The sequence below is a fragment of the Drosophila mauritiana genome, unplaced genomic scaffold (assembly GCF_004382145.1).
Source record: "Drosophila mauritiana strain mau12 unplaced genomic scaffold, ASM438214v1 Y_32, whole genome shotgun sequence".
Lineage (NCBI taxonomy): Eukaryota > Metazoa > Arthropoda > Insecta > Diptera > Drosophilidae > Drosophila > Drosophila mauritiana.
Window position 1 is genome coordinate 22,477 of NW_022881578.1, and position 24,925 is coordinate 47,401.

Sequence of the window (24,925 nt, forward strand, 5' to 3'; positions counted from 1 at the left end):
CGGTTTGCCTTGTCCTTAATTAATTATCTTTTGTATCATATTCTTAATAATTTTCCTTTCGTTGTAGGTTAGCGGAAAATTCGTGGGAGATGCGATACTGAGGAAAAGTATACAATTTGAGGACAAATAATGCGGTTTATTTGTGTGGCGTCAGCTCTGCGCTAGTGATCCTTATTGAAGCAGTGGCATCAGGAGGTGGAGACGGCATCGTAATATTGTCGATTTTTTGTGTTAAAAGTCGCAAAAATTGGCGATTTCGTTTTACGATTGGTGGGCCCATCTCCTCTTGTCTAATGCATAAGCTGTAGGTAAGCCATTGTCTGCTGTCGGTGCGGTAAGTGCTTTATTTGATTTAATTTTGTTTGTTTAATTTGTTGTTGATTGTTTGCTTTTAGATTTTAGCGTCAGCTCTCTGTTGGCGCTCGTCATGCTGGAAGTTTATGGGAGCAGCAGAGTGTCCTGATCGACGTGGAAGCAGCGTTGTTGGCCCATCTTTTGTAGGGCATCAATTATGTAGATTTCAGCGGTGATAATGGATACTTCAAAGGACCGTGCGGCGTGAAATTTCAGGTAAGTGACGTTGTGCATAAGTTGCTGAAGCGAGTCGCCTTTTATTCATCATGTTTCTGCCGCGCTAATCCTTTTCATATCGATCTTCCGATTCATCTTTTAGGCCTTGGTTGGTTTTTTTTTCCGTATCGTTTCTTAGGATCAGTTGGAGTGCATTATCGTTGGCTTTATAATCCGGATGCGTTGAGGTGAGGGTATTATTTAGGTTTTTGTACCGTCCCTCTAATTGGTTTGTTTTTCCTCAGGATTTTACGTTTAGCATGAGAAGAGGAAATGTATCATTGTTGTCAAGAGAGAAGGCAGGTCGAGTTGGCAATTAGATAAGTGTTTTGTTAAAGTAATTAATTCCCAGTATTAGCTTGGGCTTCCTTATTTCAGAGTTTACAATCTTGGAAAAAGCAGTTGCATGCTTATCTTCAGCAAGATGGAACCGCCTGTTGGCGCCTGTTGTCGCCTGTTGTCGCCTGTTAATTTGACTGTCCGGTTTGCCTTGTCCTTAATTAATTATCTTTTGTATCATATTCTTATTAATTTTCCTTTCGTTGTAGGTTAGCGGAAAATTCGTGGGAGATGCGATACTGAGGAAAAGTATACAACTTGAGGACAAATAATGCGGTTTATTTGTGTGGCGTCAGCTCTGCGCTAGTGATCCTTATTGAAGCAGTGGCATCAGGAGGTGGAGACGTCATAGTAATATTGTCGATTTTTTGTGTTAAAAGGCGCAAAAATTGGCGATTTTGTTTTACGATTGGTGGGCCCATCTCCTCTTGTCTAATGCATAGGCTGTAGGTAAGCTATTGTCTGCGGTCGGTGCGGTAAGTGCTTTATTTGATTTAATTTTGTTTATTTAATTTGTTGTTGATTGTTTGCTTTTAGGTTTTGGCGTCAGCTCTCTGTTGGCGCTCGTCAAGCTGGAAGTTTATGGGATCAGCCATGGAAATGGAAGTAAAATTAGAGATTGGGTGAGAAATATATTTGTTATTTGATTTTTTGATTGTGTAATTTTGTGTTTTTTCAGGTACATTTGGTGGGAGGTAAGTATATATTTATAATTTACTTGTTTTTATAATTATTGCATTAATTTTTGTTTTTGTTTTTCAGGTACATTAGGTGGAAGCTAATCTGGTGGTGAGTATTATAATTGTTTTTATGGTTGCATTAATATTTTGTTTTTCAGGTACGTTTTGTAACTAATTAGGAGGCCCTTTGTTTTTGGAACATAGCAACGGAAGAGCCGCGGGTTTAGTGTCGTCGAGTTGGCAATTAGATAAGTGTTTTGTTAAAGTAATTAATTCCCAGTATTAGCTTGTGCTTCCTTGTTTCAGAGTTTACAATCTTGGAAAAAGCATTTGCAGGCTTATCGTCAGCAAGATGGAGCCTGGCGCCTGTTGTCGCCTGTTAATTTGCCTGTCCGGTTTGCTTTGTCCTTAATTAATTATCTTTTGTATCATATTCTTATTTATTTTCCTTTCGTTGTAGGTTAGCGGAAAATTCGTGGGAGATGCGATACTGAGGAAAAGTATACAATTTGAGGACAAATAATGCGGTTTATTTGTGTGGCGTCAGCTCTGCGCTAGTGATCCTTATTGAAGCAGTGGCATCAGGAGGTGGAGACGTCATAGTAATATTGTCGATTTTTTGTGTTAAAAGGCGCAAAAATTGGCGATTTCGTTTTACGATTGGTGGGCCCGTCTCCTCTTGTCTAATGCATAGGCTGTAGGTAAGCTATTGTCTGCGGTCGGTGCGGTAAGTGCTTTATTTGATTTAATTTTGTTTATTTAATTTGTTGTTGATTGTTTGCTTTTAGGTTTTGGCGTCAGCTCTCTGTTGGCGCTCGTCAAGCTGGAAGTTTATGGGAGCAGCCATGGAAATGGAAGTAAAATTAGAGATTGGGTGAGAAATATATTTGTTATTTGATTTTTTGATTGTGTAATTTTGTGTTTTTTCAGGTACATTTGGTGGGAGGTAAGTATATACTTATAATTTACTTGTTTTTATAATTATTGCATTAATTTTTGTTTTTGTTTTTCAGGTACATTTGGTGGAAGCTAATCTGGTGGTGAGTATTATAATTGTTTTTATGGTTGCATTAATATGGCCCTTTGTTTTTGGAACATAGCAACGGAAGAGCCGCGGGTTTAGTGTCGTCGAGTTGGCAATTAGATAAGTGTTTTATTAAAGTAATTAATTCCCAGTATTAGCTTGTGCTTCCTTGTTTCAGAGTTTACAATCTTGGAAAAAGCAGTTGCAGGCTTATCGTAAGCAAGCTGGAGCCTGGCGCCTGTTGTCGCCTGTTAATTTGCCTGTCCGGTTTGCTTTGTCCTTAATTAATTATCTTTTGTATCATATTCTTAATAATTTTCCTTTCGTTGTAGGTTAGCGGAAAATTCGTGGGAGATGCGATACTGAGGAAAAGTATACAATTTGAGGACAAATAATGCGGTTTATTTGTGTGGCGTCAGCTCTGCGCTAGTGATCCTTATTGAAGCAGTGGCATCAGGAGGTGGAGACGGCATCGTAATATTGTCGATTTTTTGTGTTAAAAGTCGCAAAAATTGGCGATTTTGTTTTACGATTGGTGGGCCCATCTCCTCTTGTCTAATGCATAAGCTGTAGGTAAGCCATTGTCTGCTGTCGGTGCGGTAAGTGCTTTATTTGATTTAATTTTGTTTGTTTAATTTGTTGTTGATTGTTTGCTTTTAGGATTTAGCGTCAGCTCTCTGTTGGCGCTCGTCAAGCTGGAAGTTTAAGGGAGCAGCAGAGTGTCCTGATCGACGCGGAAGCAGCGTTGTTGGCCCATCTTTTGTAGGGCATCAATTATGTAGATTTCAGCGGTGATAATGGATACTTCAAAGGACCGTGCGGCGTGAAATTTCAGGTAAGTGACGTTGTGCATAAGTTGCTGCAGCGAGTCGCCTTTTATTCATCATGTTTCTGCCGCGCTAATCCTTTTCATATCGATCTTCCGATTCATCTTTTAGGCCTTGGTTGGCTTTTTTTTCCGTATCCTTTCTCAGGATCAGTTGGAGTGCATTGTCGTTGGCTTTATAATCCGGATGCGTTGAGGTGAGGGTATTATTTAGGTTTTTGTACCGTCCCTCTAATTGGTTTGTTTTTCCTCAGGATTTTACGTTTAGCATGAGAAGAGGAAATGTATCATTGTTGTCAAGAGAGAAGGCAGCTCGAGTTGGCAATTAGATAAGTGTTTTGTTAAAGTAATTAATTCCCAGTATTAGCTTGGGCTTCCTTATTTCAGAGTTTACAATCTTGGAAAAAGCAGTTGCACGCTTATCTTCAGCAAGATGGAACCGCCTGTTGGCGCCTGTTGTCGCCTGTTAATTTGCCTGTCCGGTTTGCCTTGTCCTTAATTAATTATCTTTTGTATCATATTCTTATTAATTTTCCTTTCGTTGTAGGTTAGCGGAAAATTCGTGGGAGATGCGATACTGAGGAAAAGTATACAATTTGAGGACAAATAATGCGGTTTATTTGTGTGGCGTCAGCTCTGCGCTATTGATCCTTATTGAAGCAGTGGCATCAGGAGGTGGAGACGGCATAGTAATATTGTCGATTTTTTTGTGTTAAAAGGCGCAAAAATTGGCGATTTTGTTTTACGATTGGTGGGCCCATCTCCTCTTGTCTAATGCATGGGCAGTAGGTAAGCTATTGTCTGCGGTCGGTGCGGTAAGTGCTTTATTTGATTTAATTTTGTTTATTTAATTTGTTGTTGATTGTTTGCTTTTAGGTTTTGGCGTCAGCTCTCTGTTGGCGCTCGTCAAGCTGGAAGTTTATGGGAGCAGCCATGGAAATGGAAGTAAAATTAGAGATTGGGTGAGAATTATATTTGTTATTTGATTTTGTGATTGTGTAATTTTGTGTTTATTTCAGGTACATTTGGTGGGAGGTAAGTATTATATTTATAATTTACTTGTTTTTATAATTATTGCATTAATTTTTGTTTTTGTTTTTTAGGTACATTAGGTGGAAGCTAATCTGGTGGTGAGTATTATAATTGTTTTTATGGTTGCATTAATATTTTGTTTTTCAGGTACGTTTTGTAACTAATTAGGAGGCCCTTTGTTTTTGGAACATAGCAACGGAAGAGCCGCGGGTTTAGTGTCGTCGAGTTGGCAATTAGATAAGTGTTTTGTTAAAGTAATTAATTCCCAGTATTAGCTTGTGCTTCCTTGTTTCAGAGTTTACAATCTTGGAAAAAGCATTTGCAGGCTTATCGTCAGCAAGATAGAGCCTGGCGCCTGTTGTCGCCTGTTAATTTGCCTGTCCGGTTTGCTTTGTCCTTAATTAATTATCTTTTGTATCATATTCTTATTTATTTTCCTTTCGTTGTAGGTTAGCGGAAAATTCGTGGGAGATGCGATACTGAGGAAAAGTATACAATTTGAGGACAAATAATGCGGTTTATTTGTGTGGCGTCAGCTCTGCGCTAGTGATCCTTATTGAAGCAGTGGCATCAGGAGGTGGAGACGTCATAGTAATATTGTCGATTTTTTGTGTTAAAAGGCGCAAAAATTGGCGATTTCGTTTTACGATTGGTGGGCCCGTCTCCTCTTGTGTAATGCATAGGCTGTAGGTAAGCTATTGTCTGCGGTCGGTGCGGTAAGTGCTTTATTTGATTTAATTTTGTTTATTTAATTTGTTGTTGATTGTTTGCTTTTAGGTTTTGGCGTCAGCTCTCTGTTGGCGCTCGTCAAGCTGGAAGTTTATGGGAGCAGCCATGGAAATGGAAGTAAAATTAGAGATTGGGTGAGAAATATATTTGTTATTTGATTTTTTGATTGTGTAATTTTGTGTTTTTTCAGGTACATTTGGTGGGAGGTAAGTATATACTTATAATTTACTTGTTTTTATAATTATTGCATTAATTTTTGTATTTGTTTTTCAGGTACATTTGGTGGAAGCTAATCTGGTGGTGAGTATTATAATTGTTTTTATGGTTGCATTAATATGGCCCTTTGTTTTTGGAACATAGCAACGGAAGAGCCGCGGGTTTAGTGTCGTCGAGTTGGCAATTAGATAAGTGTTTTGTTAAAGTAATTAATTCCCAGTATTAGCTTGTGCTTCCTTGTTTCAGAGTTTACAATCTTGGAAAAAGCAGTTGCAGGCTTATCGTAAGCAAGCTGGAGCCTGGCGCCTGTTGTCGCCTGTTAATTTGCCTGTCCGGTTTGCTTTGTCCTTAATTAATTATCTTTTGTATCATATTCTTAATAATTTTCCTTTCGTTGTAGGTTAGCGGAAAATTCGTGGGAGATGCGATACTGAGGAAAAGTATACAATTTGAGGACAAATAATGCGGTTTATTTGTGTGGCGTCAGCTCTGCGCTAGTGATCCTTATTGAAGCAGTGGCATCAGGAGGTGGAGACGGCATCCTAATATTGTCGATTTTTTGTGTTAAAAGTCGCAAAAATTGGCGATTTTGTTTTACGATTGGTGGGCCCATCTCCTCTTGTCTAATGCATAAGCTGTAGGTAAGCCATTGTCTGCTGTCGGTGCGGTAAGTGCTTTATTTGATTTAATTTTGTTTGTTTAATTTGTTGTTGATTGTTTGCTTTTAGGATTTAGCGTCAGCTCTCTGTTGGCGCTCGTCAAGCTGGAAGTTTAAGGGAGCAGCAGAGTGTCCTGATCGACGCGGAAGCAGCGTTGTTGGCCCATCTTTTGTAGGGCATCAATTATGTAGATTTCAGCGGTGATAATGGATACTTCAAAGGACCGTGCGGCGTGAAATTTCAGGTAAGTGACGTTGTGCATAAGTTGCTGCAGCGAGTCGCCTTTTATTCATCATGTTTCTGCCGCGCTAATCCTTTTCATATCGATCTTCCGATTCATCTTTTAGGCCTTGGTTGGCTTTTTTTTCCGTATCCTTTCTCAGGATCAGTTGGAGTGCATTGTCGTTGGCTTTATAATCCGGATGCGTTGAGGTGAGGGTATTATTTAGGTTTTTGTACCGTCCCTCTAATTGGTTTGTTTTTCCTCAGGATTTTACGTTTAGCATGAGAAGAGGAAATGTATCATTGTTGTCAAGAGAGAAGGCAGCTCGAGTTGGCAATTAGATAAGTGTTTTGTTAAAGTAATTAATTCCCAGTATTAGCTTGGGCTTCCTTATTTCAGAGTTTACAATCTTGGAAAAAGCAGTTGCACGCTTATCTTCAGCAAGATGGAACCGCCTGTTGGCGCCTGTTGTCGCCTGTTAATTTGCCTGTCCGGTTTGCCTTGTCCTTAATTAATTATCTTTTGTATCATATTCTTAATAATTTTCCTTTCGTTGTAGGTTAGCGGAAAATTCGTGGGAGATGCGATACTGAGGAAAAGTATACAATTTGAGGACAAATAATGCGGTTTATTTGTGTGGCGTCAGCTCTGCGCTAGTGATCCTTATTGAAGCAGTGGCATCAGGAGGTGGAGACGGCATCGTAATATTGTCGATTTTTTGTGTTGAAAGTCGCAAAAATTGGCGATTTTGTTTTACGATTGGTGGGCCCATCTCCTCTTGTCTAATACATAAGCTGTAGGTAAGCCATTGTCTGCTGTCGGTGCGGTAAGTGCTTTATTTGATTTAATTTTGTTTGTTTAATTTGTTGTTGATTGTTTGCTTTTAGTTTTTAGCGTCAGCTCTCTGTTGGCGCTCGTCAAGCTGGAAGTTTATGGGAGCAGCAGAGTGTCCTGATCGACGTGGAAGCAGCGTTGTTGGCCCATCTTTTGTAGGGCATCAATTATGTAGATTTCAGCGGTGATAATGGATACTTCAAAGGAGCGTGCGGCGTGAAATTTCAGGTAAGTGACGTTGTGCATAAGTTGCTGCAGCGAGTCGCCTTTTATTCATCATGTTTCTGCCGCGCTAATCCTTTTCATATCGATCTTCCGATTCATCTTTTAGGCCTTGGTTGGCTTTTTTTTCCGTATCCTTTCTCAGGATCAGTTGGAGTGCATTGTCGTTGGCTTTATAATCCGGATGCGTTGAGGTGAGGGTATTATTTAGGTTTTTGTACCGTCCCTCTAATTGGTTTGTTTTTCCCTCAGGATTTTACGTTTAGCATGAGAAGAGGAAATGTATCATTGTTGTCAAGAGAGAAGGCAGGTCGAGTTGGCAATTAGATAAGTGTTTTGTTAAAGTAATTAATTCCCAGTATTAGCTTGGGCTTCCTTATTTCAGAGTTTACAATCTTGGAAAAAGCAGTTGCATGCTTATCTTCAGCAAGATGGAACCGCCTGTTGGCGCCTGTTGTCGCCTGTTAATTTGCCTGTCCGGTTTGCCTTGTCCTTAATTAATTATCTTTTGTATCATATTCTTATTAATTTTCCTTTCGTTGTAGGTTAGCGGAAAATTCGTGGGAGATGCGATACTGAGGAAAAGTATACAATTTGAGGACAAATAATGCGGTTTATTTGTGTGGCGTCAGCTCTGCGCTAGTGATCCTTATTGAAGCAGTGGCATCAGGAGGTGGAGACGGCATAGTAATATTGTCGATTTTTTTGTGTTAAAAGGGCAAAAATTGGCGATTTTGTTTTACGATTGGTGGGCCCATCTCCTCTTGTCTAATGCATGGGCAGTAGGTAAGCTATTGTCTGCGGTCGGTGCGGTAAGTGCTTTATTTGATTTAATTTTGTTTATTTAATTTGTTGTTGATTGTTTGCTTTTAGGTTTTGGCGTCAGCTCTCTGTTGGCGCTCGTCAAGCTGGAAGTTTATGGGAGCAGCCATGGAAATGGAAGTAAAATTAGAGATTGGGTGAGAATTATATTTGTTATTTGATTTTGTGATTGTGTAATTTTGTGTTTATTTCAGGTACATTTGGTGGGAGGTAAGTATTATATTTATAATTTACTTGTTTTTATAATTATTGCATTAATTTTTGTTTTTGTTTTTCAGGTACATTAGGTGGAAGCTAATCTGGTGGTGAGTATTATAATTGTTTTTATGGTTGCATTAATATGGCCCTTTGTTTTTGGAACATAGCAACGGAAGAGCCGCGGGTTTAGTGTCGTCGATTTGGCAATTAGATAAGTGTTTTGTTAAAGTAATTTATTCCCAGTATTAGCTTGTGCTTCCTTGTTTCAGAGTTTACAATCTTGGAAAAAGCAGTTGCAGGCTTATCGTCAGCAAGATGGAGCCTGGCGCCTGTTGTCGCCTGTTAATTTGCCTGTCCGGTTTGCTTTGTCCTTAATTAATTATCTTTTGTATCATATTCTTAATAATTTTCCTTTCGTTGTAGGTTAGCGGAAAATTCATGGGAGATGCGATACTGAGGAAAAGTATACAATTTGAGGACAAATAATGCGGTTTATTTGTGTGGCGTCAGCTCTGCGCGGGTGATCCTTATTGAAGCAGTGGCATCAGGAGGTGGAGACGGCATAGTAATATTGTCGGTTTTTTGTGTTAAAAGGCGCAAAAATTGGCGATTTTGTTTTACGATTGGTGGGCCCATCTCCTCTTGTCTAATGCATGGGCAGTAGGTAAGCTATTGTCTGCGGTCGGTGCGGTAAGTGCTTTATTTGATTTAATTTTGTTTATTTAATTTGTTGTTGATTGTTTGCTTTTAGGTTTTGGCGTCAGCTCTCTGTTGGCGCTCGTCAAGCTGGAAGTTTATGGGAGCAGCCATGGAAATGGAAGTAAAATTAGAGATTGGGTGAGAATTATATTTGTTATTTGATTTTGTGATTGTGTAATTTTGTGTTTATTTCAGGTACATTTGGTGGGAGGTAAGTATTATATTTATAATTTACTTGTTTTTATAATTATTGCATTAATTTTTGTTTTTGTTTTTCAGGTACATTAGGTGGAAGCTAATCTGGTGGTGAGTATTATAATTGTTTTTATGGTTGCATTAATATGGCCCTTTGTTTTTGGAACATAGCAACGGAAGAGCCGCGGGTTTAGTGTCGTCGAGTTGGCAATTAGATAAGTGTTTTGTTAAAGTAATTAACTACCAGTATTAGCTTGGGCTTCCTTGTTTCAGAGTTTACAATCTTGGAAAAAGCAGTTGCAGGCTTATCGTCAGCAAGATGGAGCCTGGCGCCTGTTGTCGCCTGTTAATTTGCCTGTCCGGTTTGCTTTGTCCTTAATTAATTATCTTTTGTATCATATTCTTAATAATTTTCCCTTCGTTGTAGGTTAGCGGAAAATTCGTGGGAGATGCGATACTGAGGAAAAGTAAACAATTTGAGGACAAATAATGCGGTTTATTTGTGTGGCGTCAGCTCTGCGCTAGTGATCCTTATTGAAGCAGTGGCATCAGGAGGTGGAGACGGCATCGTAATATTGTCGATTTTTTGTGTTAAAAGTCGCAAAAATTGGCAATTTGGTTTACGATTGGTGGGCCCATCTCCTCTTGTCTAATGCATAAGCTGTAGGTAAGCCATTGTCTGCTGTCGGTGCGGTAAGTGCTTTATTTGATTTAATTTTGTTTGTTTAATTTGTTGTTAATTGTTTGCTTTTAGGTTTTAGCGTCAGCTCTCTGTTGGCGCTCGTCAAGCTGGAAGTTTATGGGAGCAGCAGAGTGTCCTGGCCCATCTTTTGTAGGGCATCAATTATGTAGATTTCAGCGGTGATAATGGATACTTCAAAGGACCGTGCGGCGTGAAATTTCAGGTAAGTGACGTTGTGCATAAGTTGCTGAAGCGAGTCGCCTTTTATTCATCATGTTTCTGCCGCGCTAATCCTTTTCATATCGATCTTCCGATTCATCTTTTAGGCCTTGGTTGGTTTTTTTTTCCGTATCGTTTCTCAGGATCAGTTGGAGTGCATTATCGTTGGCTTTATAATCCGGATGCGTTGAGGTGAGGGTATTATTTAGGTTTTTGTACCGTCCCTCTAATTGGTTTGTTTTTCCTCAGGATTTTACGTTTAGCATGAGAAGAGGAAATGTATCATTGTTGTCAAGAGAGAAGGCAGGTCGAGTTGGCAATTAGATAAGTGTTTTGTTAATGTAATTAATTCCCAGTATTAGCTTGTGCTTCCTTGTTTCAGAGTTTACAATCTTGGAAAAAGCAGTTGCAGGCTTATCGTCAGCAAGATGGAGCCTGGCGCCTGTTGTCGCCTGTTAATTTGCCTGTCCGGTTTGCTTTGTCCTTAATTAATTATCTTTTGTATCATATTCTTAATAATTTTCCTTTCGTTGTAGGTTAGCGGAAAATTCGTGGGAGATGCGATACTGAGGAAAAGTATACAATTTGAGGACAAATAATGCGGTTTATTTGTGTGGCGTCAGCTCTGCGCTAGTGATCCTTATTGAAGCAGTGGCATCAGGAGGTGGAGACGGCATCGTAATATTGTCGATTTTTTGTGTTAAAAGTTGGCGATTTTGTTTTACGATTGGTGGGCCCATCTCCTCTTGTCTAATGCATAAGCTGTAGGTAAGCCATTGTCTGCTGTCGGTGCGGTAAGTGCTTTATTTGATTTAATTTTGTTTGTTTAATTTGTTGTTGATTGTTTGCTTTTAGGTTTTAGCGTCAGCTCTCTGTTGGCGCTCGTCAAGCTGGAAGTTTATGGGAGCAGCAGAGTGTCCTGATCGACGTGGAAGCAGCGTTGTTGGCCCATCTTTTGTAGGGCATCAATTATGTAGATTTCAGCGGTGATAATGGATACTTCAAAGGACCGTGCGGCGTGAAATTTCAGGTAAGTGACGTTGTGCATAAGTTGCTGAAGCGAGTCGCCTTTTATTCATCATGTTTCTGCCGCGCTAATCCTTTTCATATCGATCTTCCGATTCATCTTTTAGGCCTTGGTTGGTTTTTTTTTTCCGTATCGTTTCTCAGGATCAGTTGGAGTGCATTATCGTTGGCTTTATAATCCGGATGCGTTGAGGTGAGGGTATTATTTAGGTTTTTGTACCGTCCCTCTAATTGGTTTGTTTTTCCTCAGGATTTTACGTTTAGCATGAGAAGAGGAAATGTATCATTGTTGTCAAGAGAGAAGGCAGGTCGAGTTGGCAATTAGATAAGTGTTTTGTTAAAGTAATTAATTCCCAGTATTAGCTTGGGCTTCCTTATTTCAGAGTTTACAATCTTGGAAAAAGCAGTTGCATGCTTATCTTCAGCAAGATGGAACCGCCTGTTGGCGCCTGTTGTCGCCTGTTGTCGCCTGTTAATTTGACTGTCCGGTTTGCCTTGTCCTTAATTAATTATCTTTTGTATCATATTCTTATTAATTTTCCTTTCGTTGTAGGTTAGCGGAAAATTCGTGGGAGATGCGATACTGAGGAAAAGTATACAATTTGAGGACAAATAATGCGGTTTATTTGTGTGGCGTCAGCTCTGCGCTAGTGATCCTTATTGAAGCAGTGGCATCAGGAGGTGGAGACGTCATAGTAATATTGTCGATTTTTTGTGTTAAAAGGCGCAAAAATTGGCGATTTTGTTTTACGATTGGTGGGCCCATCTCCTCTTGTCTAATGCATAGGCTGTAGGTAAGCTATTGTCTGCGGTCGGTGCGGTAAGTGCTTTATTTGATTTAATTTTGTTTATTTAATTTGTTGTTGATTGTTTGCTTTTAGGTTTTGGCGTCAGCTCTCTGTTGGCGCTCGTCAAGCTGGAAGTTTATGGGAGCAGCAGAGTGTCCTGATCGACGCGGAAGCAGCGTTGTTGGCCCATCTTTTGCAGGGCATCAATTATGTAGATTTCAGCGGTGATAATGGATACTTCAAAGGACCGTGCGGCGTGAAATTTCAGGTAAGTGACGTTGTGCATAAGTTGCTGCAGCGAGTCGCCTTTTATTCATCATGTTTCTGCCGCGCTAATCCTTTTCATATCGATCTTCCGATTCATCTTTTAGGCCTTGGTTGGCTTTTTTTTCCGTATCCTTTCTCAGGATCAGTTGGAGTGCATTGTCGTTGGCTTTATAATCCGGATGCGTTGAGGTGAGGGTATTATTTAGGTTTTTGTACCGTCCCTCTAATTGGTTTGATTTTCCTCAGGATTTTACGTTTAGCATGAGAAGAGGAAATGTATCATTGTTGTCAAGAGAGAAGCAGGTCGACATGCGTCTCCGTCGGTCATAGTTTGTAGTTTGTACCTTAATTAATTAGGAATTAATTGTAAATACATGTATTTTTGGTTTTAATTGCTTTAGTTAAATTGTGAAGACTAATTAGGTTGGTCAGTTTTTTTTTTTATATAGATATTTTCAACGTCTAGTGACGCTGTCATTTTATTGTCCTCTAATTTTTGCTTAAAAAATATATAGTGACAATTTGTGGCAAATTACATTTTCAGATTTTTTTGTCTGCAGAATGCGTGCCATAATTACAAGTATTAATTTATAGTTTAAATTTGCAAGAGACATTTTTGAAATATTTGGCGGCAGTTTTGCGCGCCATGGTTCGAGTGTGAAATTTAAATTTAGATATTACGTTACTTAGGAAATAGCTTATGGAATGGGAGAAAATAGTTTTGGTAAGTAATTTTAAAATATATTTTGAAGATGATTTGGTATCCAGCGATGAGACTATAGCTGATGGCGGCGATTTTTTTGCGCGCGCCATGGTTCAAATGTGGAGTTTGAATTTAGATATATTACGTTAATTAGGAAATAGCTTATAGAATAGGAGAAAATAGTTTTGGTTTAGTAATTTTAGAATATAGTTGCGCGATGACTGGTATCCAGCGATGAGACTATAGCTGATGGCGGCGAGGATGAGCAGTTGCTAACGTCCGATGAGATGGATAAAACCGATGCCCATCCTCTGCTTTGGTTCACGTTCTGGCCGTCCATTAGTTGTTGTTGTTGCTGCTGGCTTCACTTTTAGCTACGGTTGCGCGCGCGCCTCTGTCGGTTTTATAATCTGAACTGACTTGCAAAATTGGGCTAGGCGCGTAGGCGGGCTTTTTCGATAGCTCAAAGGCACGGCGGAATATCGATATGCTATCAATTTCCCTGCAGCTCGTTATCGATATTTCGCGCCTTTTTTTTGGCGGGCTTATCGGCTATTATCTTTTTTGCCGACAGCCTATCGTCTATCGGGCAGAAATACTAGAAATGTTCAAGTTAGTATTTTTGTATTGTATTGAGGACCCATGCGGAAAGTAATATGCGGCGACTAGGTAGGTTCCCACCCCAACACCCTGGCGAGAAGGCTTATCCACCCCCCGAGAAAAAGAAGGCTCTCCCATCGAGATTATTATAATTATTTTTTCATGAAATAAAAAAAAAACAATTAAATATTGTTAAAGTAGTTTAAATTGTAAAGTAATGTATAAGTAATGTATATATTGGTATGCTTATGCTGTAGATTACAATTAATAAAATTTACAAAAAAAAAAACTTTATATTTGATAGAGCTGCTAGAGTTTACAAAATATAAAACAGGCCTTGTAATAAACGTCAAGTTTATATACATTGTCAGTAGAATATTTGGAGCTTCCAAATGCCAATCTACTGATTCTGGCCACCATACCTTTCAGGCCTTTGTGCTGTAATAAAGAAGTAGCCCCGTGAAAACGCACTCAACTGCATTCGCTGTCGTATTTTAATTGAATTTAAGCGGAGAGCAGCTCTCGCGTTCGTCTAGTCGCGCTTGGTCAGTCGTGAGGTGACAGTGTTGCAACTAAAATGGATTATGAGCCATCCGAAAAGATCATTGGTAATTTAATTTCCCTAAGTGGTACTGCGCTACTCTTCCCAAACCAAAGACACTAGAATAACAAGATGCGTAACGGCCATACAAATTTTTGGCACGCGATTTTTTGGCCGTGGCTCTAGAGGTGGCTCCAGGCTCTCTTGAGTTTTTGTTCGAGAGAGAAAGAGCGAAGTGCTACAGCAAACAGCTCTTTTCTACGCATACAGTGATAGCATACAACTGTATGTGTGCACACGTATGCTCATGTATTGTAAATTTGACAAAATATGCCCTTCACCTTAGAAGTTCGTTGACTTTAAATCTATATTATTTTTTATCAATTGGCACCATGCGAAAAATTCTTGTTTCGCATTGCCTCAACGTTATTATTATTTAAATAAAGCTTAGAAATAGTAATAGACGAATCTATGTACATCACAAAATAAATTTCGAAAATGACTTTATATTAGAATACTTGTCATTAGGGTATTCAGCTTGCGGCGTGAGAAAAATTAATAAGGCAATGATTGTTGAGTGCTTGTGTCCGCACTTCGTGCCTGACGATATGACTTTTGCAACGAACTGTTTTCATATTTTTATTTATTTTATTAATTTTTATTTTCTACTACGTATTATTATTTTTTATGAAATATTATTATGAAATATTATTATTTTTATTATTTATTAATAAAATTATTATTTTTATTATTTATTAATAAAATTATTATTTTTTTATGAAATTAAAAATAATTATTATTTTTATGAAATATTTATTTCTCAATGTTATGTCTTCTTTTTGGAAAATTTATGTTTCAAATTACAGTAGTTATAATAATTTCCTTTGTATTTGCTTTAATTATTATTATAATAATTATTATAATAGTCAGGGAATTTTTATTTTATTTCATCATATTGCTACGAAATTGGCCACAACTCCAAATATGTAAATTCGTTTCTTCGATCAGAATTGATTTTGGCCCGAAAATCGTCTTCTAGCACAACACGCACACATATACGCGTTCTCGTCTCTTGTTTTTACTCACACAAGCAAGCAAATTCTATTTTTACATTTCTTACGCTCTCAGCGTGAGCGAGCGGAAAGAGAGCAAATTTGGCCTTCACCAAAAAAGTGGCTGCATAGTGCCAAACGAATGTATGGCCGTTACGCATCTTGTTATTCTAGTGTCTTTGGTATCGCCCTATTGTTGCTTTCCTTATATTCCTCAACTTCACTTCATTATTTCATCAATATCCGAAACATTTTTATCAAATAAAATATCGACATCCCTTGCCTTGCTCAAGCTTTTTTTTTTTTTTTGCAATTTACATATTATTATTAATTTTTTTTTTTTTAAACTTATTGCGTTATTTATTGGATCTTCTCTTTTTGTGAGACTAACAATAATTATTCAAATCTTATTATATAACTTATATTAATTACAATGTGAAATAATTGTATTAGTTAGAGACGGCCCTAGGATTTCTTTGCTGGGCTGGAGAATCTTTGCGCTTCAGTCGGCTCTGACTGTAGACTCGCGAAAGCGACTTCGCGAGAGGATTTTCGTGTGCGGCGATCTTTGCTTGATGTTTACTTTTTTTCATCTGAATTTCCTCATTGACAAGGTTTATGTGGAGGTCTCTATGGATGCTTTCGCTGCGTAGGTACCATGGTGCCCCAGTGATAGTTCGCAGAATCGTGGACTGAGCTCGCTGTATGATTTCAATGTTGGTTTTTGAAGCGTTTCCCCATAGTTCACAGCCGTATGTCCAGATGGGTTTCAGCACGGTATTGTAGAGGAGTACTTTGTATTCCAGACTAAGGGGAGAGTTGTAGTTAATAAGCCAGTGAAGATTGGCTGCTTTAAGCTTCATATGAGTCCTCTTAGATTCTATATGTCGCCGCCAGGTGAGGCGTCTATCTAGGTGAACGCCGAGATATGTTACAACGTCTGCTTGTGGCATAAGTGTATTGTTCAGGGTACAGGGTGGGCAGGTTTGTCTGTTCAGTGTGAAGGTTACATGTCTGCTTTTGGTCTCGTTTATCTTAATGCGCCAGTCCGCAAACCATCTTTCCACTATTTTAAGATGGCAGGCAAGTTGCTCTGTTGCCTTTGCTGGGCATCTAGATCGGCTAAGTATTGCGGTATCGTCAGCAAACGTAGAGGTTGTGAGCTGATAGTTTGTAGGCATGTCTGCTGTGAATAGGGTGTAAAGAACGGGGCCCAGTACACTACCTTGGGGGACTCCAGCATTGATAACGCGGTCGTGTGAAGTTGAACTGTTACACCTGGTTGAGAACACTCTTTTGAAGAGATACGATTCGAACACTTTGTGCGTGTTCTGGGGAAGCAGTTTTGTTATCTTGTACATTAGTCCTTCCAGCCAGACTCGGTCAAATGCTTGTGCAACATCTAAGAATATAGCTGAACAGTATTCCCGGTGCTCAAAAGCGGTACGAATTTCGTTTGTGATGCGATTGACCTGTTCGATCGTTCCGTGATTTTTGCGAAAGCCAAACTGATGCGATGGTATTGTATTTCGCCTTCTTAAGTAGGGAGTTAGTTGTTTTAAAAATGCCTTTTCAAACAGTTTCGAGAGACACGTTAGGAGACTGATTGGTCTGTAGGATGAGGGTTGCGTTTTGTCTTTGCCTGGCTTGGGAATCATTACTATAACCGCCTTTTTCCACCTTTGGGGATAGTATCCAAGTTTCGTAATAGCGTTGAAGCAAAGACACTAGAATAACAAGATGCGTAACGGCCATACATTCGTTTGGCACTATGCAGCCACTTTTTTGGTGAAGGCCAAATTTGCTCTCTTTCCGCTCGCTCACGTTGAGAGCGTAAGAAATATAAAAATAGAATTTGCTTGCTTGTGTGAGTAAAAACAAGAGACGAGAACGCGTATATGTGTGCGTACTTGTTCTAGAAGACGATTTTTGGGCCGAAATCAATTCTGATCGAAGAAACGAATTTACATATTTGGAGTTGTGTCCAATTTCGTAGCAATATGATGAAATAAAATAAAAATTCCCTGACTATTATAATAATTATTATAATAATAATTAAAGCAAATACAAAGGAAATTATTATAACTACTGTAATTTGAAACATAAATTTTCCAAAAAGAAGACATAACATTGAGAAATAAATATTTCATAAAAATAATAATTATTTTTTAATTTCATAAAAAAATAATAATTTTATTAATAAATAATAAAAATAATAATTTTATTAATAAATAATAAAAATAATAATATTTCATAATAATATTTCATAAAAATAATAATACGTAGTAGAAAATAAAAATTAATAAAATAAATAAAAATATGAAAACAGTTCGTTGCAAAAGTCATATCGTCAGGCACGAAGTGCGGACACAAGCACTCAACAATCATTGCCTTATTAATATTTCTCACGCCGCAAGCTGAATACCCTAATGACAAGTATTCTAATATAAAGTCATTTTCGAAATTTATTTTGTGATGTACATAGATTCGTCTATTACTATTTCTAAGCTTTATTTAAATAATAATAACGTTGAGGCAATGCAAAACAAGAATTTTTCGCATGGTGCCAATTGATAAAAAATAATATAGATTTAAAGTCAACGAACTTCTAAGGTGAAGGGCATATTTTGTCAAATTTACAATACATGAGCATACGTGTGCACGCATACAGTTGTATGCTATCACTGTATGCGTAGAAAAGAGCTGTTTGCTGTAGCGCTCTCCGCTCTTTCTCTCTCGAACAAAAACTCAAGAGAGCCTGGAGCCACCTCTAGAGCCACGGCCAAAAAATCGCGTGCCAAAAATTTGTATGGCCGTTACGCATCTTGTTATTCTAGTGTCTTTGGTTGAAGAGATGGCATAAGGTCAGAACCGCACACGGTGGGAGTTCTATGATCATTTTTTCCACAAAGGGTTCCTTTTGCTGGTGGGCGATAGTTGTTTGATATATAGATGCTGGGCGTTGGCTTCCTCAAGCTTAAGTGCCCTGGCTAGTTTCCGTGTTGCTATTTTTAGATGTTCTTTAGCCGTTGGGGATCTATGATTCTGCCATTCTCTTCTTAGTCTTCGTTTTTCAAGTACTAGCTGTTCGATTTCACGATTTGTCTTGCTTTGATTTGTCATTTTGTGTGTGTCTGGAGGTGTAGAGGCCTTGGCTGCAGCAACAAGTGTTTCCTCTATCGATTTGACCAGGCGATCAACATCTTCGTCGGTGAATACTGTTTGATTTGGTTCCATGTGAGTACAAACATATTTCGCGTACCTTGCCCAGTTGGTCCTGTTGCCTGTCAGCCTGTAGGGCCGCTCAGTTATATGTGGTCGGTGCCAGAGAGTAAGTAGAACTGGAGAGTGATCAGATGATAGTTCTGCAAGTGACTCGGCCGTAATATTATTTCTTGGAATCTTTCTTGTTATTGCGAAGTCAATGAGATCCGGTAGCTTATTTGGATCTGCTGGCCAGTATGTAGGCCTACCCGGAGTCACATAATCGAGCTTGTTTCGCGGCTTAATGAGCGCGTTGTATAGTTGTTTGCCCTTTGGGTTCAGAAGACGTGATCCCCAGTGCGTATGCTTGGCATTGTAGTCACCGGCCGCTATGAATCGCTCACCGAGTGAGTTGAAAAATTACGAGAATTGGTCCTCAGAAACTACAAAACGAGGTGGGCAGTAGACTGCGGCCAGAGTGACGGGCCGCTGCTGGATTGCATGCTTATGGAAGTGGATTGCAGGTAGTCCATTTCAGTTCTGTTGTAAAGGTGGTGTTTGATGCGACTTCTGATAAGTATACCAGTGCCCGCACATTTTACATTTTATGACTTCATTTCTTTTGATCAAACAGTAATCGTATCTCTTGCCTCACTTCTTTCTTTTTTTCATTCTTTACCTTACCATTCTCTCTCTTTTGTCTCTATTATGTCACACTGTCAGGCTCTTGCTGCACTCCTTGCAACGATCTCACGCATCCTCATGCGTCATGGTCTCTCCGGACACTCATAGCTGTAGCTTTGTGAATAATTAACTCAGAGTATATGGTCTCTACGAGTGCCTCAGTCGGCGATCTCTCGCAGTGGTCTCTACGAGTGCCTCAGTCGGCGATCTCTCACATTGGTCTCTACGAGTGCCTCAGTCGGCGATCTCTCGCATTGGTCTGCGTCTACCTCAACAGGCATCGACCATAACTATTCGTGGGCCTACTATACGTTCTCTTGCTTGTCAAAGATCTCAACACATATCGGTCACCATCAAGCTTACCGCCATTACATATGGCCCCAAACCTTGGGTTTAGCTTTGTTTGATGCCACTCTTCACTCTTGAGCAAGACATGGTCGCCTATATTGAATCTTATTTCTTACATTGAGTCTTTTTTATTTATAAAATTAAAATTACAAATCTTTACGTAGCTAGAATTTGCCACTCATAAGCACAGCACCACTAATTCATCCTTCCATGAACACATCCGGTAATCCCTCTTTCTATATGGAATCAAAAAAAGTATGGAACGGACTCACCGGTTGAACTTCTTACTATTCCTGATGGTGAAGCTACAGTACAGATGTCAACACGTTTCTCGGTTACTTGGTCGTTTCCTCGTGATCGTCCTTTTGGACAGGCGGATGCGAAGTGCCCAAGCTCGTCGCATTTGAAACATTTGACTGTTAATCGGTCTTTTGATCCTTGTGTTGAACTTCAGTTGCGACTTCTTCCTAGATTTTGTGACCTCTGCCGAGCACGACATTCAGCATATTTATGTCCAGTCTTTCCACAATAATTGCATTCCACTTGAGAGAGATACTTAGACTTTTTACGCTCCGGGTCTGTTGTAGATGCGTCTTCATCAAGGTTCCGTTTTTTAAAAGTGTGCGCTTGTAGTTGTTGTTGCATGTCATTTCGAGTTTTAATATTGTTTGTAAAAACCCAGCGCGTCAATTTGTCATCAATTTGTGCCATGTGAGCCAGAGTAAGTGAAACCGCAATTTCCTCCAGATCAATAGATTTAAATTTGGACATAAGTAAGGTGACGATTCGGCTTCCATATTCGGTGTAACTTTCTCCAGACTTTGGTCGACCGTTCAAAATTTTCATCAGTGTGGCTGCAGACGTTTCGATGCCAACGAAGCGTTGAACGAAGAGTTCTTTAAATTGTGTCCATGTGATGCCAGCAAAGCATATTTGGGACAGCCATTGTGATGCACTTCCCTCTAGCGCCTTACTTAAAGTTATCATCAGGCTGCTACCTTCGGGCATTTTATCAGCAAAAATGAGATCCACTGTTGTACACCAAGCTGAGGCATCTGCACCAGCTCCCTCAGGATGAAACTTTGGGAGAGTTATATGTTTTCCCTTTTCATCAGTTGCCGATGCCTTTGGTGTCTGCATATTTTTGATGATCTCCAATAGGTTGTTGTTTTGCACTTGTAAAGCTGCCAGGTATGCATCGGTGATATTTGTAGGCAAAGCAGATCCCACTTCTGATGTCGCAGCGTTGGCATTTTCTTGAGCCTGATCTTCCATATTGGCAAATAAACTTTTCGAGTGAAGCGAATTCCAACCGGCGTGCGCGATCGTCTGTATGCAACTGACCATATTTTCTACGCATCGATCTATCCTTTACACACGCTAGCTGGACTACACTTGCCGACAGCGCGACAACGCCGTCGCCTCACTCGTAACGGTACTTTGGCTCCAGTCATATTCTACGTTGTAGTCAAATTCTAAGAATGTCCTCACAATATACCAAACTCATTGCGCAGCTGCGTCTTGCAAGCACAGTGGTCAAACCATGCTAATAATATGACAGACACGTACAGTGGTCAAATACATTCGTAATGCGACAAGTACATAGTTAAATGAAATGGAGTCGATCCATCGATGGGTGTCTCACACGCGCCATCGTCGATTCGATGGAATAGGGAAGTAGGGCAGCGCGTCTGAATTTTTATAAGCATATGTATATGTACATGGATGCAGAAACTTGAGCTGAACATAACAATAATGAGAACGTAGTTAATTAGTTTATCCTCGGCTTAGTGATCGACATGATCAATTTGAAATGGCATTAGTAACTCTTAAACACGTAAACTGAAATAGAAAAGCGAATGCTTTTCTATAACGTTACAACCACAAGTGAAAGTATCCTTAATTAAAGCATCCGCCTCAAAAAAATCGTATTGTTCAACATTAAATAGTAGAGCAAGCGCAAAATAATTGCGGCTTAATCAAATAGATAAATGTTCACGTATATATAATTAAATGTTTGCAATACTCATATGTGAAAAAAAATATAATATAAGTTAGAATTTTTTTTGTAAGCTTTAGATTATAGACAGAGACATGGACTGGTAACATTATCGTCTTGCATGTTTTTTTTACATTAAAACATTGTGTGATTTATTTCTTTTCAGATACCCCCGCCAGAAGGACGGAAGCATCGAGTCGCTGTGGCCAAAGACACTAGAATAACAAGATGCGTAACGGCCATACATTCGTTTGGCACTATGCAGCCACTTTTTTGGTGAAGGCCAAATTTGCTCTCTTTCCGCTCGCTCACGTTGAGAGCGTAAGAAATATAAAAATAGAATTTGCTTGCTTGCGTGAGTAAAAACAAGAGACGAAAACGCGTATATGTGTGCGTGCTGTGCTAGAAGACGATTTTCGGGCCGAAATCAATTCTGATCGAAGAAACGAATTTACATATTTGGAGTTGTGGCCAATTTCGTAGCAATATGATGAAATAAAATAAAAATTCCCTGACTATTATAATAATTATTATAATAATAATTAAAGCAAATACAAAGGAAATTATTATAACTACTGTAATTTGAAACATAAATTTTCCAAAAAGAAGACATAACATTGAGAAATAAATATTTCATAAAAATAATAATTATTTTTTAATTTCATAAAAAAATAATAATTTAATTAATAAATAATAAAAATAATAATTTTATTAATAAATAATAAAAATAATAATATTTCATAATAATATTTCATAAAAAATAATAATACGTAGTAGAAAATAAAAATTAATAAAATAAATAAAAATATGAAAACAGTTCGTTGCAAAAGTCATATCGTCAGGCACGAAGTGCGGACACAAGCACTCAACAATCATTGCCTTATTAATTTTTCTCACGCCGCAAGCTGAATACCCTAATGACAAGTATTCTAATATAAAGTCATTTTCGAAATTTATTTTGTGATGTACATAGATTCGTCTATTACTATTTCTAAGCTTTATTTAAATAATAATAACGTTAAGGCAATGCAAAACAAGAATTTTTCGCATGGTGCCAATTGATAAAAAATAATATAGATTTAAAGTCAACGAACTTCTAAGGTAAAGGGCATATTTTGTCAAATTTACAATACATGAGCATACGTGTGCACACATACAGTTGTATCCTATCACTGTATGCGTAGAAAAGAGCTGTTTGCTGTAGCGCTCTCCGCTCTTTCTCTCTCGAACAAAAACTCAAGAGAGCCTGGAGCCACCTCTAGAGCCACGGCCAAAAAATCGCGTGCCAAAAATTTGTATGGCCGTTACGCATCTTGTTATTCTAGTGTCTTTGCTGTGGCCTAAGGAGTCATTACAGGTGAGTTTTTGTTGTGTGTTGGCTGTGGACTGTTGCGGCCGCTGGAAGTGGGCCACTTGCAACAAGTTTGTCCGGCCGGAGTTGCAGTTGAATTGTTCTCGGTAGCAGCATCCCGCGCCGCCGTCATTTGGTGAAGATCCGTTATATCGTCAGTGGCAGATTTATGCAATTGTTTAATGAGTTCGTTTGTATTGCAGATGCAAATTGCCGGTCGTCAGGAAGAGGAGTTTCGAAGAGTAATCCCACGCAGCTGTCATTGCATTTTTATTGAGCTGCTGGCATTATGGTGGTGGCGTTCGTCTCGTGGCAGAGGAAAGCCAGGTGCCCCGCGTCTTGTGGCCATAGCGTCAGGATTGGCAGCTTGGGGCCGCCGGTTCGAGATTTGTTGAAGAGGGCCGCCGCAACGTGATAGGCATGGAAATGAATGTAAGAATAGTATTTGGTAAGTATTATATATGTAATTTGTTTTTTATGATTGCATTAATTTTTGTTGTTTCAGGTACATTGAGTGGAATTTAATTTAAGGTAAGTATTATATTTGTTTATATAGTTGCGTTTGTTATTGTTTTTCAGGTACTTAAGGAGGAAGCTAGTCTGGGGTGAGTATTGTATTGCTTTTATAATTGCGTTGATTTTTTTTGCTTTTCAGTTACGTTTTGTGAGTTCTAATTTGGAGGCCCTTGTTATTTTGTTATTGCAGCTGGAATGCCGCGATTTTGGAGTCATCAAGTTGGCAATTAGATAAGTATTATATTATAAATATATATTTCCCAGTAATAGCTTGTGTTCCCTTGTTTCAATAGTTGTAGTCTTGGAAGCTGGAGCTGCGTGCTTGATATCAGCAGGATGGAGCCGTCTATTATCATCTGCTACTTTGTCTGTCCGGTTTGTTATTGTCTATATGCTCTTGAGTAATTTTTGTATCGAATTCTTATTGATTTTCCTTTTATTGCAGGTTAGCGGAAAATTCGTTGAAGATACGATACTGAGGAGAAATATTTAATTTGTTGTTGATTGATTGTTTGCTTTTAGGTTTTGGCGTCAGCTCTCTGTTGGCGCTCGTCAAGCTGGAAGTTTATGGGAGCAGCCATGGAAATGGAAGTAAAATTAGAGATTGGGTGAGAATTATATTTGTTATTTGATTTTGTGATTGTGTAATTTTGTGTTTTTTCAGGTACATTTGGTGGGAGGTAAGTATTATATTTATAATTTATTTGTTTTTATAATTATTGCATTAATTTTTGTTTTTGTTTTTCTGGTACATTAGGTGGAAGCTAATCTGGTGGTGAGTATTTTAATTGTTTTTATGGTTGCATTAATATTTTGTTTTTCAGGTACGTTTTGTAATACTGAGGAAAAGTATACAATTTGAGGACAAATAATGCGGTTTATTTGTGTGGCGTCAGCTCTGCGCTAGTGATCCTTATTGAAGCAGTGGCATCAGGAGGTGGAGACGGCATCGTAATGTTGTCGATTTTTTGTGTTAAAAGTCGCAAAAATTGGCGATTTTGTTTTACGATTGGTGGGCCCATCTCCTCTTGTCTAATGCATAAGCTGTAGGTAAGCCATTGTCTGCGGTCGGTGCGGTAAGTGCTTTATTTGATTTAATTTTGGTTGTTTAATTTGTTGTTGATTGTTTGCTTTTAGGTTTTAGCGTCAGCTCTCTGTTGGCGCTCGTCAAGCTGGAAGTTTATGGGAGCAGCAGAGTGTCCTGATCGACGCGGAAGCAGCGTTGTTGGCCCATCTTTTGCAGGGCATCAATTATGTAGATTTCAGCGGTGATAATGGATACTTCAAAGGACCGTGCGTCGTGAAATTTCAGGTAAGTGACGTTGTGCATAAATTGCTGCAGCGAGTCGCCTTTTATTCATCATGTTTCTGCCGCGCTAATCCTTTTCATATCGATCTTCCGATTCATCTTTTAGGCCTTGGTTGGTTTTTTCTTTCGTATCGTTTCTCAGGATCAGCTGGAGTGCATTGTCGTTGGCTTTATAATCCGGATGCGTTGAGGTGAGGGTATTATTTAGGTTTTTGTACCGTCCCTCTAATTGGTTTGTTTTTCCTCAGGATTTTACGTTTAGCATGAGAAGAGGAAATGTATCATTGTTGTCAAGAGAGAAGCAGGTCGACATGCGTCTCCGTCGGTCATAGTTTGTAGTTTGTACCTTAATTAATTAGGAATTAATT

At 38.9% G+C, this 24,925-nt stretch overlaps 3 long non-coding RNA genes across 4 annotated transcripts; all 3 read left to right on the top strand.

Annotated features, from left to right (window-relative positions):
• The first annotated feature begins 3,331 nt into the window (after positions 1–3,331).
• Positions 3,332–3,747, top strand: LOC117150101. The gene is made up of 3 exons (XR_004460665.1): positions 3,332–3,448; positions 3,552–3,636; positions 3,694–3,747. It is a non-coding gene; the product is annotated as an uncharacterized LOC117150101 (long non-coding RNA).
• Positions 3,748–12,083: 8,336 nt separating this feature from the next.
• Positions 12,084–12,674, top strand: LOC117150099. Its single transcript, XR_004460663.1, has 3 exons — positions 12,084–12,251; positions 12,355–12,439; positions 12,497–12,674. It is a non-coding gene; the product is annotated as an uncharacterized LOC117150099 (long non-coding RNA).
• An 11,547-nt stretch (positions 12,675–24,221) lies between these two features.
• On the top strand, positions 24,222–24,925 carry LOC117150107. 2 transcript variants are annotated; one of them, XR_004460673.1, is made up of 4 exons: positions 24,222–24,324; positions 24,386–24,560; positions 24,664–24,748; positions 24,806–24,925. It is a non-coding gene; the product is annotated as an uncharacterized LOC117150107 (long non-coding RNA). The 2 variants fall into 2 exon arrangements; XR_004460674.1 differs by having other exon boundaries at positions 24,233–24,298.